Source organism: Ictidomys tridecemlineatus, unplaced genomic scaffold (genome assembly GCF_052094955.1).
Source record: "Ictidomys tridecemlineatus isolate mIctTri1 unplaced genomic scaffold, mIctTri1.hap1 Scaffold_75, whole genome shotgun sequence".
NCBI classification, from domain to species: Eukaryota; Metazoa; Chordata; class Mammalia; order Rodentia; family Sciuridae; genus Ictidomys; species Ictidomys tridecemlineatus.
The window spans coordinates 324,046-343,468 of record NW_027525461.1 but is presented as its reverse complement, the minus strand read 5'-3'; the positions used below and the strand labels follow the sequence as shown (position 1 = coordinate 343,468).

At 44.8% G+C, this 19,423-nt stretch overlaps 1 pseudogene; it reads left to right on the top strand.

The window, feature by feature from the left end:
- The first annotated feature begins 359 nt into the window (after positions 1-359).
- LOC144374573 (hexokinase-2-like) lies at positions 360-18,358 on the top strand (annotated as a pseudogene).
- The last annotated feature ends 1,065 nt before the right edge of the window (positions 18,359-19,423 follow it).

The window sequence follows — 19,423 nt, the reverse complement described above, 5'->3', positions numbered from 1 at the left end:
CCAAAGGATGTCCTATTTGTAGGGCGTGTGAGGATATTCTGATAACTTTGGCCACGATTTACCCCTTCCTCTCAGGGTTATTTTGACAGATGTTTAGATAAATAGTCTAAATGGAAGACAGCTTTTAATGAGTACTAACTAGTATTAAGCCCTTATATGAACTGACTCTTTTAATCATTTGGGGAACTTTTTATGGGCAGTCTAGTTACCATTCCCATTTCTTCGATGAAAAACAAATGAAGACTCAGAGAGTAAGAGGATCTGGTACAAATTCAACTAATTCCTTTGTGAGCCCAAGGTCTTAATTTCTTTGCCATTCTGCCTGCTCATCTTCCTGTATCATGTGTCCTTAGCTATTTGACCACAGTGCTGAATGCCTGGCCAACTTCATGGATAAGCTCCAAATTAAAGACAAGACGCTCCCATTGGGCTTTACCTTCTCATTCACCTGCCACCAGAGTAAACTAGATGAAGTAAGATGGGTTCTTCAGAAGACTTGCTGCATTGCTTCGCTTCTGGAGCTGGGAGGACTGGGAAGAACGCCGTGGTGGCCATCTGTTGCTGTGGTGTCGGCAGTAGCACTGAGGGATTTTATAGCTAAGGATTCAGTATTTAGAGTTCTGGGCTCCAGGTGACTGTGCGTGTGTGGAGGTGTTGAGGGGTGAAAAAGTATCGGGGAGGTGGGTGCTCTTTGTTACTCTGCATTTCACACCTATTGCACAGTGTCCCAATCCCACCCAGGGCGACAGGAATGAAAAGCTAGGAACTCTTTTGATCCTGAGTGTTTTGATTAAAGGTCTTGGAAGAAGGTTGCTTCATGAGTTAATGATTCAAGGATATACATATCTTATTTTGGCAAGTCTAAAGTTTGCTCCTTCTATTTCTTAGAGGTAGTAAATCCTGAAGGAATCACTCATTTGATCTCCTTTCCTGAACCTGGGAGGATCCTGAGTTTCTTTTTCCTCCGCTAGTCAGGAGACAGTCTACAAATTCAATCATGACTTTAGCTGGGCATCAGAGAGCTCTACTAATGATGCCTGCCAAAATGTGGCCTGTGTTTAAATTGTAGAAAATCAATATTCATTCCTTAGTTGTTTTGTAGTAGAGTTTCCTGGTCTCATGGACCAAGGGCTTCAAGTCCAGTGGTGTGAAAGGCAAAACGTGGTGGCTCTGATCCGGAAGGCCATCCAGCAGAGAGGGGTGAGTGTGGATTGGTGGGACCTCAGGTGTGCAGGCCCTTTGGGATTCACCCTGAAGTCTGTGCTCAAACTCAGCCTGAGAAGCTTTTGTAGAGCTTAAGGGGAGGTATTCTTCTTCTCTGCTATTACACAGTAATTTTATATATGATCAGATGCCTTTGGGGTTTTGAGATTAACATGGTGGAAAGTAATCTTAGTCTTGGTGCAAGAAAAAACCTTCAGTCCTGAAGAAGACTTCATATCATTTCAAGTAAGGAAGTTGGCATAATGGTGACATGACAGTACAATGGGGCCGAGAGTGGACAAGATAAAGTTCTGTCATAGGAGTGGGAGGGAGAGAGAGAAAAAGAAAAAGGGAGAGAGAAGGAAGAAGAGGGGAGGTGAGAGGGAGAAGAAAGAGAAGTAGAAGAAGCCAACAAGATTGACTTTTCTTAGTGCAGTAATGGCTACAAACTAGACCACAGGGCTGGAGTCAGGAAAATGGTTCTCCACAATGAGAACAAGCAGGGTGGGAGTGAGTTGCCCGATGTTCACCTGGGTGTGGATCTAGCTTTCCAGCTTGCACCTTCCTTGGCTCTGAGTTGGGTTAGTAAGCCTGTTGCACTTGAGCTGTGTGTCTTGCTGCTCTTTTTCCATCTTCACATCCTGTATCCATCCCTTATGTGATGGTGAAGGTCATAACCCTCCATTTCATTCATACAGGACTTTGATATTGACATTGTGGCTGTGGTGAATGACATGGTTGGGATCATGATGACTTGTGGTTATGATGATCAGACTGTGAGATTGGTCTCATTGTGGGTGAGTGAGCTCTGGGTATGAGAGCCGGATGTGCAGTTGGGGGAGTGGGCTGAAAAGAAGGGAGTGACCTGTAGACTGGGTTATATTTGAAGATAACAATGTAGTGTCTTTGGAGGGCCAAGCCAAGGCTTGTGGAGCTGGGGGTAGTAGAGTTCTGGATCATATATTGGGTAGTCCAGGAGTCTGCAGGAAGGGATCCTAATATGGAGCAGCCTTGGACAGTAGCGTGATAGGAAGATGGGGGCAGGGGAGGGATGCATAGGGAGGTGCTTGAGCAGTTCCTTGCTTTGGTCAGGCACTGGCAGCAATGCCTGCTACATGGAGGAAATGTGCCACATCGACATTGTGGAGGGCGACGAGGGGCGGATGTGTATCAACATGGAGTGGGGGGCCTTTGGGGACGATGGCGTGCTCAATGACATCTGCACGGAGTTTGACCGAGAGATGGACATGGGCTCACTGAACCCTGGGAAGCAACTGTGAGTGGGCCTTTGGGGGGAGGGGTTGGGGGTGTGTGTTGGGAACTGAGGTTGGGGCTGCTCAGGGACAGGGCATTTGTTTTCAGGTCATCTCTATAGTCTTACTTTGTCCCCCAAAGTTTGCCAAGGTACCCACCAATTATGGGAACATTTGGGAATATAAATTGCTGAGAGGGCTCTAAAACCAGCGTGAGTGATAAACCCAATCATCCTTCAACACATTCACTTTGGAAGGCCATATCCTAGTTCTTAAAAGCCCCTTAGTAGCTCTCAACCACTGCACCCCACAAAGGACCAGGCTATATCATATCGCTGCTCACTGCCAACCCACAGAGTCCCAGGGCCTCCTGCTTCAGTTGCAGACTGATGAAGGCTTATGGAAAGGCTGGCTTCTCAGAAGCCTTTTTGGGCTCCACCCCTGGTCTGTGGCCCAACCATAATCTCGAAGTAGATCGGATAAAAGGCCCCAGCATTTTGTGACCTGAATCTTCTACACTCCAGCCAGGTCAGAGTTGGTTTTATGTTATTTTCGACTCTTACACAACCTTATTTCATTCTCACGTTTGCCAAATGTCTCTGAAGATATTGAGACTGGATTGCTACAAGCACTAAACATAGTTACAAAACATTTTGAGCAATGCAGCATCTCTATGGTCTTCTTGGTGTTGGGACTGTTTTGGGAAGTCTTTTCGCACAGATCTCTATTTAGAAAGGAAAACTAGCCCTATATACCAGGTCAGTGGTGGGCAGCCTTTTGCTTTACTGGGGAGTCCTTTCTTCCTCAAAGCTTGGTTTCATTAAGTCATAAGCTTTTTTTTTTTTTTTTTTTTTTTTTTTTTTTTTTTTTTTTACGTGTTGAAATGTGAGTCCATTTACCTGAACTTAGGAACATACCAGTTGTGTCTGCCATAGGTGGCCAGAGGTTTATGAGCTGAGAAGTCACTCACTCAATGCCTGCCTCCATTAATGAGACATGCCCATGTCATTCCAAAGAGCCCTGTACCCTTTGAAGTATCAAAAGACAAAATTCCCCACCAGGTCTTGACAGCATATTCCTGGTTTATCCATTAAAAAAAAAAAAGATTGGGAAGTCATCTTTCAAATTGTCAGCTGAGGTAGCCCCAAAATCATGAGCGATGACATCACACTGTAGAGACCCGCTTGCCCTGGGGGTGTTTCCCTTAGCTTCTATACAACCAGCTTCACATGTGAAGATGTGGAATCCTCACTGTTGAAGCCAGGTTACTCCCAAGGCAGGTGCCCATGTTGGTGCTTTGACATTTTCAATGTGCCTTGTGCTCGGAACAAATGCTGCCACCTGTCCCTTAGCTCCAATGCTTTCCGACTTGGCCTAAGTTGTCTCTTTGTAGGTAATGTCCAAGTCCCTTCCACACCCCTGCTCTGGGCCTCCTTGTCACTGAAGCCAGTCCTAGACAGTACCAGTAGCCCTAGGAGCCTCCTCTCTCTAAGACCCAGAGGCTTTCTGAGAGACCAATGGGTCTTCTTTGCCCAAAAGAGATTGAGTTTCCTCTGCCACATAGTCGTCACTGGAAAGACTTCTAAAGAAAACAGTGTCACCTAGTGCTGCAAAATTAAATTACCAAACTGCCTCAGGTTGGGAGCTGATCTCTGCCTTTCTAAAACATGTTTCTTCTATCACCAGCCTGCTCCGAAACTTCCATTGTGTTTACCCCCAGACTCTTTGAGAGCTGTTCTAATTTGTTTTTGTAATCTTGCCTCTCTATCTTCCTGCCCCAACTTGTCTCCCCACCCCACCATTTTCTCAGGAATCCACAAATTGCCTTAAAGAGGCTTGTGCCTATGTTTAATCAGGTTGAATTTTTTTTCCTCTTGAAAAAAAAATATTGGGTCTCTACGTGAGATTCTATTTCAAAGAAGCTTTTTTTTTTTTGAGAGAAGAAATTTTAAAAAACATTCTCCTACACAAAATTAAATTACCTAAAATTCAGTCTGTCCAGAATGTTCTATACACTTGGTTGTTTCATCTGTTTAAATCCTGTTTTTTCCCATTGTTCAAGACTCACCAGCCTGAGGGTCAGTCCTAATCCCACAGTTCCTGCAGCCCCCCAGCTGTCAGGTTGACACACACCTGAAAAAGTTAATCCTTAATCATACTGTCCTCTAAAGCATGCTGAATCTCACATATTTGTGTCTTGCCTCCCTAGGAAAGTTGTGCATTCATGGACGGTGGGGGGGTATTATTGCTTTGGTCTGTATTTCCCTGCAGGTTTGAGAAGATGATCAGTGGGATGTACATGGGGGAGCTGGTAAGGCTCATCCTGGTGAAGATGGCCAAGGAAGATCTGCTGTTCCAGGGGAAGCTCAGCCCAGAACTGCTCACCACAGGCAGCTTTGAAACCAAAGATGTCTCAGATATTGAAGAGTAAGTTTCTGGTCCCAATGCCTCTCCCCATAACCGAGTGTCTGGTTATGGGGAGAGGCATTTGGAGAACATGGATGAGGCATTGGCTTTTGACTCTTTGAGCAGGAGGTCCACATGATTGCCTTTTTTTTTGGGGGGGGTGATACTGGGGATTGAACTCAGGGGTGCTTAACCACTGAGCCACATCCCTAGTTCTTTTTAAAATATTTTGTTTAGAGATAAGGTCTCGCTGAGTTGCTTAGAGCCTCACTAAGTTGCTCAGGCTGGGTTTGAAATCATGATCCTTCTGCCTCAGGCTCTCAAGCTGCTGGGATTATAGGCATTTTCCATGTCACCTGGCCACAATAGGGTCTTGAAGGTTACCCATGGTGGGTCTGTGAATTCACTCTACTTACTTGTCTGTGCTCCTGTGGATTTTGAGGGTGATGCTAATGAAGTGACTCAGGGTTCTAGAAACAGTTGGCCTGCACATGCAGGGACTTGGGCTGTTGCCCTGGGTTAAATCCTGGAGGCATTAATGGGGGCACCTTAACACTTGTTTGCATCTATATCCTTGTTCTTCTCCTGAATTTCTGACATGTCTTTTCTTATCAGCAGTTCTCAAAAGGGACTACCCTGAGCCCTACTTCAAAACAGAAAAATAGGTGCTTGGATGCCCACAGATATATTTACCCACTCTTAGTCCAGCCCGGGGGTGGGAGTGAGGATGGCCCATAGTATCCTGATAGCTGGGGCTAGTTTTCCATTATTGCTATTTCCTCATGTGAATAGAGGGGGTCCTATTAGTTGAGGAACCAGGTAGAGAGAGGAGGTGATTTCAGTGCCAAAAGGAGCAGTGAAAGCATTCCAAGGACTTTGTTCTGAGTGGAACCTTTAAACAGTGGCTAAACTTGCTACACCCCAAGGGGATGATAGTACTCAATCTAGTGAGGCATTTGGCTCCCCTGAGAAGGGCACTTATGGTGTCAAATCACCTACCTTTTCCCACCATCTTCAGACACAGACAAACTCTGGCTGCTTTAGAGAGAACAGATGGGCAGCACAGCTGGCACATGTTTAGAGGTGACTGTTTATAGAGGCAGAGATTCTGTCTGTTTACCCTAAGACAAGCAAATGGCAAATGAAAAGAGTGCAGAAGGTCCATGAACCAGGTCTTATCTTCATATTAGCACACAGAAAAGAAATACTGGTTTTACTTACTGGGGGAAAAATGAGCCAGGTTAGCACTGTATGTGAGTGTGTGTGTGTGTGAGAGAGAGAGAGAGAGAGAGAGAGAGAGAGAGAGAGAGAGAGAGAGAGAGAGTGTGTGTGTGTGTGTGTATGTGATGTCTGGGAAAGATACCTCAAGGTGACGATGTTGCATTGTATTCCCTCCTTGTTGTCCCCACCCTGCTCACAAACAGGTAGCAAGGTCATAAGAGAAATTGTGTCCTCACTGATAGATGGGGTTTGCTGGAGCTGATGGGCTTCCTTGCCAACCCACACCCTCCTCCTGTTGGCCACAGTGGGTAAGACAAGTGCACACACACTATCTTTCTCATTCCCAGCGATAAGGATGGCATCCGGAAGGCCTACCAGGTGATGGTGTGGCTGGGTCTGAATCCATTGCAGGAGGACTGTGTGGCCACTCAAGGGATCTGCCAGATTGTGTCCACACGCTCAACCAACCTGTGTGCAGCCACCCTGGCTGCTGTGCTGCAGCATATCAAGGAGAGCAAGGGTGAGGATAGGGTGCGCTCCACCTTTGGGATTGATGGCTCCATCTACAAGAAACACCTTCAGTGAGTCAGCATGTTGGGCCCAGGAGTGAAGGAGGTCCCAGAGTACCTGGGACCTGGTGACTCCATCGGGCAGCTCTGTTTTTCATCCCAAGGTGTCGGGGGTCTTTGTAGAATTATAGTTCCCAATGGAGCAAGTGGCTACTGGAGGATGTCATTCCTGGTGTGGGTGGAGGTGATTTCTGAAGGCTGATGATGACTCAGAGCTCCCCTGCATGCTGGGTACTCTTCTTGGCCACCCTCTTCTTTATAAGACAGAGTTTCATTCTTTACTCTTATGATTCTTGGTGGTTATACATATGTGCTATGTATTCTGCCAGGGACCACCTCAGTCCTGGGGGTTACCAGCCTCTGATTTGGGTATTGAATTGATGCCATGCTGCATGTTTTGATCCCTTGGGTTATATATATCCAGATATTCAAGTTTCAGTTGGGACCTGGAAGATGCCTCTTGTTGCACTCATTTAATTTCTCCTAACATGAGTGCCAGGTCAATATGGCATCATTAACTGAGCTGGTCACTGTGGAAGGTCTCAGCTCTGAGGTCCCCTAATCTCCTAGCTCAGTGCCTCCCAAACTTTAGTTAATGTGCACATGAATCACATGGGGATCTTAAGAGGCAGATTCTGGTTCAGAAGGTCTGAGGTGAGCCTGAGATCCTGCATCTCACAGCCTCCAATGAGGCAGTTGGCTCACGGACCACACTTGGATTACCAGAGCGATACCTCAAAGCAGTCATCACCTGGAGAGTTTCTTGCCAAACATAACATGTTATCTTTAGCTGTTCAGATACCTTGAGATGGTTGGAAGAAATTGGCAAAAGAGAGGTGAGAGTGCAGAAGAAGTTACATCTTCAAATAAAATGAGTTATGGAACATGAAAAATGGGTAATGTTAGAGCCACCTGATTCTATTAGACTGCAGAGGCTGATTGCAATCTCCTGGGCAGAGGAGATTTTTTGTGACTGCACATAGGGAACAGTGTTTTGCAAGAAGTGTCCTTTCCTTTCAGTGGGGGATAAACCCCACCAGGGCGGTCATCTGAGGTTTTATACAGGGATTCCTAACATGGGAAAATGTGGAGGGAGAAGGCTGAGGGCAGCCTCTGCTCTTGCAGGCCCAACTTTTGGGCTGAAGCAGTGAGCCATTGTGCAACCATTTATACCACTGACCTTAAATGTGGACACCTGTCTCTTATCTCACCTGGGCGGCTACAGTTTTGCCAAGCGTCTTCACAAGGCTGTAAGTCGGCTGTTGCCTGACTGTGTCATTCACTTCCTCGGCTCTGAGGGTGGCAGCAGCAAAGGGGCAGCCATGGTGACTGCGATGGCTTACCGACTGGCTGATCAACAAAGAGCCCACCAGAAGACCCTGGAGCCTCTAAAACTGAGCCATGAGCAGTTGCTGGAGGTCAAGAGGAGGATGGAGCTTCAAATGGAGCGAGGTATGAACAAGGAGACACACTCCATCTCCCCTGTGAAGATGCTGCCCACCTACGTGTGTGATACCCCCGATGGCATAGGTATGCAGCAGAGATGCTCTCCTGGCAGGCCTTTGTCCTAGCATCGATGATTGGGGAGGTCCGTTAGCATTAGCCTTGGACATTTGAACTGCCACCTGTTTTTGAAGCTATATTACTATAATACTAGAGTCAACCAGACATACCTCAGCTAAAATCAAACAGTACTTACTGGTACCTACTATGTATCAACACACTTAATGCCTATTAATTTATTTAACATTTGTTAGCTATTAAAGATTAGTAGTTACTTTTGTGTATTAACCAACTGCTGTATGTGGCAAAAAACAGAGGCCTGAGAAGTTAAGAAACTTGCCCAAGTTCACGCTACTAGCAAAAGTCAGAGCTGGGATTCAAATCCAGGAATTTAGGTACCAGAGCCACTGCTCACAACCATTACTTGGTCTGGTTCAAGGGTCAGTATACTGTACTACCTGCTTTTGCTAATAAAGTTTTACCAGCACACAGCTATGCCCATTGGTCTGTACAGCATTCATGACTGATTTGCACTACCCTGGAAGAGTTGAGTTTATCACTATAAACCCTCTTGTAGGTCTTGTAACCTAATAAATCAAGGTCTTTTCCCAAATCAGAGAAAATGATTGCTGAGCAGGCCAATGTAGCAGTTAGTATAGGTTCCAGAGACTAGGGTTTGATCCTTCTCCCTTTTTCTACTGATGTGATTCTACATAAGTAATGTTGTCCATCTCAGCCAGATTTTGATCATCCATAAGAAAGGAATGAACTGTATCCCTTAGGATGGCCTAAGTGTTGGATGGGGACTGTGTGTGAGGCTTGTGGCACACTGAAATTGCCTAATGGTGGAAGTTTTTCTCATTTTAAAAGATTTTCCTTCTAATTCTTTTAAAGAATTACACTCTCTTTTTCCTTCTCTAGTCTGGAATCTAACCTAAGGTGGTATTTGATTTGGCACAAATAGCATATTTAGATAGTTTTAAATGTACTCTATCAGCATCCCCAGAGCTCTGCAGTGCTCACTTTGACTTCTGGGCCCCCAGCATGTGGACTCATTTGAGAGTCACTAAGGAGCCAGCAGAGATCTCATCCTGGGGCATCTTTTTTTCTTCATCATTAAATAGAGCTCACACTCCATCACCCCCTGAGGCTGCTGAAGCTGTAGAGTGGGCCCTGTCAGGGGAAGGTACATAAACTGTCACTCTTTGTCACCCCAGCTCATTACCTCCTTGGATTTGTTTTCCAGAGAAAGGGGACTTCTTGGCCTTGGACCTTGTAGGAACCAATTTCCAGGTCCTGCTAGTGCGTGTGTGAAATGGGAAGCAGTGAGGAGTAGAGATGCACAACAAGATCTAATCCATCCCACAGGAGGTCATGCATGGCACAGGCGAGGAGATGAGCAGCATGGAGCCTCCAGGAGGGCCCAGGAAGCTTCTTGCTTTCAATGACAGCTCTTTCCTTGTTCACCCATGGACCTGGAGAAGGTTGGTGCGCCCCAGGCCCAGGCTGCTCTCTGGGTTTGTGCCTGAGCTTTCATTTCTTCTGGATAGAAACCTTGAGCTCCTACTGAGGTCTTGTTGGGGCTAGCCCATCTAGGCCAGGGCCTCTTTCTTAGTGCTCCAACTTCTCCCCACAGCTCTTTGACCACATCATCCAATGCATCACTAACTTTCTGGAGCACATGGGCATGAAGGGTGTGTCTCTGCCTCTGGGTTTCAACTTCTCCTTCCCCTGCCAGCAGAACAGCTTGGATGAGGTAACAGTGCCTTCCCACAGGGCTCTCCTATGGGCTTTATTGACCTTAATGAGTGAAAGAAGGGCACTAGTGACCCTTGGGGAGTAAGGGCACATTGATAAGAATAAGTTGGTTGAGGCTGGTGAAGGTTAAATGGGTTAGTTAGGATCCAACTTTCTTTGGAAGAATGATGATGGTGATGCTAAAACAAAACATGAAACTCACATATTTTAAGCACTTATTTGTATGCCACATAATACATTTAGCTTCCCATGTGCATTATCTCATTCAATCCTCACAGCAACCATCTATGTTAAGTGTTCATATGCCTAATTTTCAGTAAAGAAGATAAGGTCTACTTAGGTACTTGGTGCCTTGCTCCAGGTCATCTAGCTTGGGAGTAGCCAAGCCACTATTTGAATTCTGTTTTTCTGATGTCTTGAGCCCATGAGCTCAAATTCTCTCTCCTGCTCCTGAGGCTTTACAGGCTCAGGCATTTTTATTTTGTCTCCTGTAAATGTGGATGCTCTGGTCTTTCTAGACTCACTTTTGCCTCTCATTCCTGTTCAACTTGCCTTGGATGAATGAAAGAGGAATTGAAGATCTGGTGTTCCCAGATGTTCTGGATAAGAGTACATAAAGAGATGGAGGACAGCTGAGTAGGCAATGCTGGGATCTGGGCTGATGGCTTCGATATTAGAGTATTTTTATTTGAACAGTGGTTCCTCTCTGACATAGCCAGTCATGTAGAAACTTGCATGCATGCTGCAGGGTTATGGTGCTGTGGATGCAGTTTCCAGGTGCAAAAGGCATGGTTCCTGCCTTAGATGCTTCCAAACTGGGCTGTTGAAGCAAGCTCAGGAAAGTAAGAGCTGCTGTTTGGACCATGGCAATGGGATACTACAGCTCTGAAGACGCAGTGAGGTGATAATCTGAGTGCAGTCCTGGAGGAGGTGAGGAGTACTTGGAGCAAATTAGAAGAATGACTTGATGGGGAGAGGTTTTATTTATTTATTCTTAAATTTTTGAGAATTATAATATCTATATTATATAGAAAAGAAGAAAAAATGATTAATAGAAAAGTAAAAATAATATTCCAACAAGGTCCTTCCAGACTTTTCCTACAAATTTTTATTTTATTTTATTTTAAACAGACACTATCTTTTCATACCATGTATTTATATATTTTATTGGGTATGATAACTGTTTTTATCTGAATAGAAGTAGTTTATCTGAATAGAACAGTCATCCTGCTGGATCTTAATCTGTATGTTCCAATTTTCTGTAAAGAGCACATGTTATGTCTAGGATCATAAAAATGAACAGCAAACAAAGGGAAAGACGATTCTATCTGTTAGCTGATGAGGTCATCCTGATGATGAGGTATTAGCAGGTGCTCAGGAGGCCTGAGGGTCTCTGGCTGTACTTACTCGCCACTGGCCTTGGGCAAGTCTCCCCAGCTGCTGGGGCCTGTTGGTGTCTTTTTATAAGGATTACCTGAAGTGATATTACTTGGACATTCTATAAATTTTAACGCGTCAAACTTTTGCCAGAGATATGAAGCTAATGTGCAGATGAGAGAGATGGGTGGAGGTGAGCACACCCTTGTCTGGATGTGAGTGTGTAAACCAAGGCTCCACAGGAATGCGCTTTGTTCTTCTGAGTCTCTTGGGATCTGATCATGGTGTGACACATCCAGGTGGATGAGATGCCAAGGTGATGGGCATGAACCACCAAGCAAGGCCTGGGGACACCATGCAAGTGGGAGGTAGTGAGCACACAGTCCACTGATGGGTCCAGCCTCTTGGGAAATGGATCTGGGACTGCTGACACTGGTTCCTGGTGTTCGGCAGCACAGAGGGCTCCAGTGAACAAAGATTTCTCCCACGTGAAAAGCCACCGGGCATTTACTTCCAGATGGCCCTGTGACATGGTCAAGGGCCACATTAAAGATGGGCCCACAGAGGACTCTGAGAAGCCTTAGAGAGCTTTCTCACTAAGAAATGTGAGGCCTAGACACTTCCCCAGCTGTGTCCAGGTACTCGTTCACTGGATACGGAAGTATGAAAAATTAAGAGATGTACTGACCCTTCTGATTTAAGTGAAGGACAGGTACAGGGCAAAACTGCTTTGCCCAGTAAAGGAAACATGTATTGGGACATTTGCACAGTGCTTATGAGCCATTACTTGGAGTCAGCAGGTCTGGAGGTGAGTCCTACTTTTAGCTTCAAACTAGGCCTAGGCAAGTCACCTGGGTCCCTGGGTTACCTGTAAAAGGTGGGTGTGATCATAATAAATGTTCTCCAAAGATGGCTGTGGGGATTAAATGGTGTAGCATATATCATGCACCATCATTGGTGTACAGAAAGTACTCAGTAAATCCAAGCAGCAACCTTAGGAACAACCTTAGATTGAGGATCACTGGTAGGTGAGATGGCTAGTTACTCCAGGGAATCTGTCTAGTTTAAAAGATTGAGAGCCCAGAAATGACCCAGCAGCCCTTCTCTGAGGTCTTCTCTGTGCTTTTTAGAGTATCCTCCTTAAGTGGACCAAAGGCTTCAAGGCATCTGGATGCGAGGGTGAGGACATGGTCACCCTGCTGAAGGAAGTGATCCACAGGCGAGAGGTAAAGGAGACCCCATGCATTGATTCCTTGATGCTTGAAGTGATCTGTGAGGGCCAACATTGAGTGCAGTTGCTTTGGCTGGCAGGAAAATTGATGTAATCACTCAGCTCAGCAATGGTTGAGTGTCCACTGTGCATAAAGCTCTGTTCTGGGTGTGGGGATTCAGGAATGACAGCAAAACAAAACAAAACAAAACAAAAAAGAACGTTTGTTCTCAAACATAAACCCATAATCCAATGGCAACTGTTATTAAGGGCTAAGATAAATGAAGTTGGACAAGGAGAGCAGATAAAGTGAGCAGGGAAGTGGCAATCTTAATAGCAGCACAATAAGGAAGTCTTCATGCAAGCCTTGAGCAAGCCTAGTATGAAATAAGGGAGTGAGCCACAGCATTTGAGATGTATTTTATATACATGTAAGTGTCCTTGCAAATGTCTGAAGGGAGAATTTTGGGGTTCACTTGTGGACTAGGCATCTGCTTCTGCCTTCTTAGGAGTTTGACCTGGACGTGGTGGCTATGGTTAATGACACAGTTGGAACTATGATAACCTGTGGCTATGAAGACCCTCACTGTGAGGTTGGCCTCATTGTTGGTAACATTATCAACCATCCTCCCCACAGGGGCGGGGGGTACAGCCTTGGATGGGTGGGAGGCTGGAGCTGAGTGAGACCTGGTGTCCCTGTGATTGGCAGGCATGGGTAGCAACGCCTGCTACATGGAGGAGATGTGAAATGTGGAGCTGGTGGATGGAGAAGAGGGGCAGATGTGCGTCAACATAGAGTGGGGGGGGGGCTTTAGGGCAATGGATGCCTGGACGACTTCCGCACGGAATTTGACAAGGCTGTGGATGATCTTTCGCTCAACCTGGGCAAACAGAGGTAGGCACCCAACTAGGTGAGGGCCTTGTATTCCAGAACTGGACAGCAATAAGTTATCGGAGACTCCACCATAGCATTTGCAAGGAAGCTTATTATCTTGAGATGACAATGGGTTTCTTAGAAAGTTCTGAGTTAGTAAACATGAGGAAGCTGCTTCCACCTCGAGGCTCGGGAAAGCGGAGGTGGGGGTGGGATCAAAACCTAGGGCTGAGTCTGTGAGGGAAAAATGATGAGTGGACCACTGCTGCTGCCAGGGTAAAACAGCATTGCTGGGGCACCCACACAGGAGCAAATCCTTTCTTCCTCCTCCAGCCATCCAGCGTCAAGCACCCTCTCTTGCCAGAACTGCTCAAGGGCCAGCATCACAAAGCTCCATGAGTGGTGGTGGTGATGGTGGTCGGGTGAGGGGAGGGTGTGAGCAGACAGCACATGCTCAGTTTTGCTGAAGGTGGAGGATCAGTGTGAGAGGACACTAGGAATCCTGCTCAAGTGAATTAAGTGGCATTCCTTTCCTGCCATGCTGTCCTCCACTTTCCGTTCTGTCTCAACACATCACACCACCTTCCTATTTAACCTCCATGAATTACAAGTTTGAGAAGTTGATCAGTGGCATGTACTTGGGCGAGATTGTCCGTAACATCCTTATCGATTTCACCAAGCGTGGGCTGCTCTTCCGCGGTCACATCTCAGAGCAGCTCAAGACAAGGGGAATCTTTGAAACAAAGTTGTTGTCTCAGATTGAGAGGTGAGAGTTGATTTAGAGTTTGGAGGAGGATGCGGTCATGTCCTATGTATTTCTCATGGACAGACAAGCTGAAGGATTTCACAGCTCAAGTGAGATCAGAGCAGGGCTCACACAAGTCAGTCTAGTGGCTCACACATGAAAGATGGTGCTGAGCATGGCATGGGGACATGAACAGGGATATTGTTGTATATTTAGGTCAAATAGAACAAGAAAGATACCCCATTATAGGATGTAAATTAAAATGTGCAGAGGAAAATAATGTGATGAAGCATCCATGCTTGGCTTGGGGATTCTTCTTCACTGCTGGCTGCAACAATCAGGCAATGAGGATTGATTAAAGAGGACAGGCTTCACTCTATCAAGGACTAAGTAAACATCAGGCAGGGCAGAATCATGCTATGCTGTGTCTTGTTAGACTGAAGCCTCTGTCCTCTGGTCTAATGGCAGAAAACTCTGTTCCAAATTAGAATGGTGAATTTCAGAGCCCTTAAAAAATTAATGCTATGGTTACTCTCAAAGCATAGACCAGGAACTGGGTAACTGACCTGAGTGGGCCCCAAGGGCATCTGCACCAGTGAATAGAGTCTGCTCAGTTGATGGGTGAGGAGATGATTCTAGGTCTCTAAAATAGTTTTCTTTATAAAATAGGGTTTATTTTCTCACTACAATTTTATGTGCATCTATTTCATAAAAAGGACACAAGCAGAATGCAGACTACCCAGTGTGGGGAATGGAAATCAAGCAGGAGTGTAATGCTAGTGAGTTAATGCTTTTCCTGAAGACCCAGGGACAGCAATGAGAGAAGGGACATAAACGTGTTCTACAGCTAGAAATGCCACATGCCAGCATGGCCACTGTCTTTATTATTTCCAAATGAGTAGACAATGAAGTTCCTTTGGTTTTGGATATGTTTTGTAGTGACAGTGTTCTACCTTCCCTGCACAAAGTAGAATGAGGACCTTCTTTTAAAATTTCCTGTCACTCTCAGGATAAAAGAGCCAACCAGAGAGGGGTCTCCAGCCCTCTCTGCTCTTGACTGACCACTCACCGTCTCCCTTCCACCCCAGAGACTGCCTGGCCCTGCTGCAAGTCTGTGCCATCCTGCACCACTTGGGCCTTGAGAGCACCTGTGACGACAGCATCATCGTCAAGGAGGTGTGCACCGTGGTGGCATGGCGGGCAGCCCAGCTCTGTCTTTCAGGCATGGCTGTCTTTGTGGACAAGATACAGGAAAACCGTGGGCTGGACACCCTCAAAGTCACAGTGGGTGTGGATGGGACCCTCTACATCCTCAGTGAGTTCCTGACCCCAGACCTTTATCGCTTTGTCTTTGTCCCCATTCCCCTTTTAACTTTATAGAAAATTATTATTAAATAGTTGTTTTTAATGTTTGTAATTTGGAGATCAGTAATCAGAACCAGAATCAAGCCTGTGTTCAGTATTGGACATGTGTTGCCCCCCACCCCGCCCTGCAATTGCACCCTTTCCCTACTCTGCTAGAAATAAGGGCTGCCCCAACTCAGTCTCTTGCTTTTTTTTTCCCGAGTCTCTATGTTACACATCTATATTGTTTAGTAAACATATACTAGAAATTGAGCATGATTTTTGAACTTGCCATGAATAGAATCACATGGCTTCTTCTGTGACTGGCTTTTCTCACACAGCATTTATGGTTTGTTTATTTATTTTGGAGATGGGGTCTTGCTATGTTGTCCAGGGTCTCAAACTGCTGGGTCTTGAGCAATACTCCTGCCTCAGCCTCCCAAGTGTGTACTATGTGGATTATTTCTAGATTTTGACTCATATTACAAACAGTGCTGCTGTGAATGTTCTAGCAAACATGCTGGAACTCAAGCAAGATTCTCCCCCTATGATCTAGGTCAGGGAATTGGCAATCAATAGCCATGATTGCTCATGTAAATCAAGTTTTATTGGAAGAGAGTGGCACTCATGTGTTTATGTGCTGTCGATGGCCGCTTTCATACTACCCATGAGGAGTAGACACAGACAGACCCTATGGCCTGTGACACTGAAAGGGATTGCTGCCTGGCCCTTTGCTGTGCCCTCAATATGGAAATATCAAGTTCCCCTTTCTTTCAACTGTATTCCTTGTTTCCCTTGTCTTCTCCTTTCTCCCTTCTTATTACCATTTTGCTTCTGTCTTCTCTCACTTGTCTATTTGTATAATTTATTTTGAAGTGAGGAAGTAGCCCATATACTCTCTTCTGAAAGCCTTTAAGCTAAAAGCTAAAGGAGTAGAGCAGTGCCCAGCCTGCACAGTACCCACGGGGTGAAATGAGGGTGGAGAATCCTGGATTAAACTGAGACCACCTCTCCCACAAATACATTTGTGTATTTTTTTCCTAAATCAAAATGTTTATATCAACATTTTTATTTATAAACATAGTTTCAATATATTTGGACAGTATTATACACTATCTACATAGCAGCTACTTGATTTTTTTCAATTTTTATTTTAATTTATACAGGACAGTAGAATGCAATTTGATACATCACACATAGTTGGAGCATAATTTTTCATCCTTCTGGATGCACATGATGTAGAATCCCATTGGTTTTATAGTTATATATGTACATAGAGTAGTAATGTCTGATTCATTCTACTATTCTTTCTGTCCCCATAACCAACCCCCTTATTGTGAATTAGCATGCACATATCAGAAAAATCACCAGCCTTTGGTTTTTTGGGATTGACTTATTTTTCTTAGCTTATTCTCCAGCGCCATCCATTTACAAGCAAATACCATCATTTATCTTTAAGACTGAGTAATATTCATATATGTATATGTATTTTCTTAATATAAATCACATTTTTTTATTCATTCATCAATTGAAGGGCACCTAGGTTGGTTCCATAGTTTAGCTATTATGATATAATGAGTTGAGCTGTCACCACATTTATTTTAATGACCTAAGAGGCTCTTTGAGTCTGCACTATTAGTGAAAAGAGGGGGAGGGACCTCCAAAAATCCACGTCCCTCTCCTCAGTGATAAGTCTCATTGTAAAAATAGGAGTCTTGGCTCCAGATGAGGGTTGGGAAAGGGACTTTTATTCAGCTTTCTCTTCCTGTCAAAAAATACATGTGATAATCAACTTATAAAGAGGAAAGGGTTATTTTGGCTCACAGTTTCAGAAGTTTCAGTCCAAGGCTGGTTGGCCCTGCTGCTTTGGAGCCTGTGGAAAAGTAGCACATGATGGCAGGAGTGTGTGTGGAGCCAAACTGCTCACCTTGTGACTGGAAAGTGGAAAAGAAAGAAAAAGGAAGACCAGAGTCCCACAATTCCCTCCAAGGGCATAGCCCCAGTGACCTAAAAACCTCCCACCTCTTACATGAGGGACATTTAGATCCAAACTGTAGCAGGGATGGAAACCTAGCTCCCGACCCTGGGACTGGGCATCCTAAGCTTCACAGATGAGAGGGCATCCTGACCCTCTTGGATTGGGATGGGTTGGATGGTGACTGTCTCTTTTTCCAGTCCCATAGGAAGATGATCTGTGATCTCTGTAATGTCCTAACAGAAACCCTATACATCTGCCCCTCTTGCCTTCAGTGGCATTTTGGAGTCAGTGTAGGTCTGATGTGAAGTAATAACCCTTGGAAAATATAGAAACCACATGCACAGGATTTGGTCCTCCCCTGCAGAGGAGGTTACACACTTCTGCAAGACTCATAGGTGGCTCACAGGACTGTTGAACTTCTTTCACTGATTCATTTTAAGAGCACAGTTCACCAGAATTCCAAGGCATTTTTTCTAGAGTGAAATCTTAGCTCCCTTGAGTTAAGAGCTAAATGGGTACACTGTGATATGGAACTTGGACAGATTATTAGCATCTCCCAGGCTTAATTTTCTGGTACAAATAAATAGACCCACAGTGTAGCTGTTGTGCTCCTCCTCTTAATTACTTGTGTGTTGCCAACATTACTTCTCACCTCTGAGCACACAAATCTGTCATTATTAAAGTGCTTTGTTCTTTTGTCTTTCTCTCCCTTTTTCCAGTTTTGCCAAAGTCATGCATGAGACTGTGAAGGACCTGGCCCCTAAATGTGAAGTGTCCTTCCTGGAGTCAGAGGACGGCAGCAGGAAGGGGGCCGCGCTCATCACTGCCGTGTCCTGTCGCACCTGTGAGGCTTGTCAGCGATAGAACCCCCGAATTCGGAAGGGACTTCTCTGCTTCCCCCTATTCCCTGTTTTAAATTATAAGGAGTCATCTTTTTGTGTTAGAAACACAGTCCCCTCAGCTTTTCCTTGGCAGAGAGGACCCCGTTGGATTGGGATTTTTTTTTACATTAACTGTAAAGTTTTGTGCCCAAGTCTTGGCCTTCCTGAGATACAGAAGCCAGGACTGTTCATACTGGTCACAACCATTCCCATTGGTTCTCAAACAACTTAAAAAAATAATAATAATCCTTAGCACCCCTCCCTCCTCCTGGAATTCCACATCTCTGTGGAAAATTGCTTGACAATAACTGAGAAAGGAAAAAGATCAAGGCTAAGAGAATAATAGAGCCAATGATAAAGGAAAAATTTAAATTAGTTCCTATTGTTTTTAACAAAGTGTTGAGACCATGGGAGTATAAGTTGGTAAATTGGTCAAAGTATAAATTGGTAGAACCTGTTCAGTGGGGAAATAGGTGATATATATATGTTTTACATAATTTTCCAGAAATTTGTGCTAAGGAAATACACATTGGGAACTAAGGTTTTGACTATTATATGGTTTATAATAGCTAAAAATAAACTGTTTGGCTCACCCTGTTTCAGGGTCCAGATAGTAAAAACTTGTCTCTAGTTTTTTCAAACATTATAATTCAGTGATGTGATTAAACAGGTGATGGAAAATGGAGAAGCCAGATACTACAGAGAAGCAACCCAGAAATTATGACATCAAGAAAAGTTGCTTCTGAGGCTGTAGTTGTAGCTCAGTGGTAGAGCGCTTGCCTAGCTAGCATATGTGAGGCATTGGGTTTGATTCTCAGCACTGCATAGAAACAAATAAAAAATAAAGATCCATTGACAACTTAAAAAAAAGCTTCTTCTGGAAGATTGCAAGTTCAAAGCCAGCCTCAACAATTTAGCAAGTCCCTGAATAACTCAGTGAGACCCTGTCTCTAAATAAAATACAAAAAGGACTGCAGATATGGTTCAGTGGTTAAGCACCCCTGGATGTAATCCCTGAAACCAAAAAAAAAAAAAAAAAGGAAAAGGTGCTTCTAGCCTGCTGCCTAGATCAGAGTGCAAAAGCTGGGGTCAGGGGGAGTG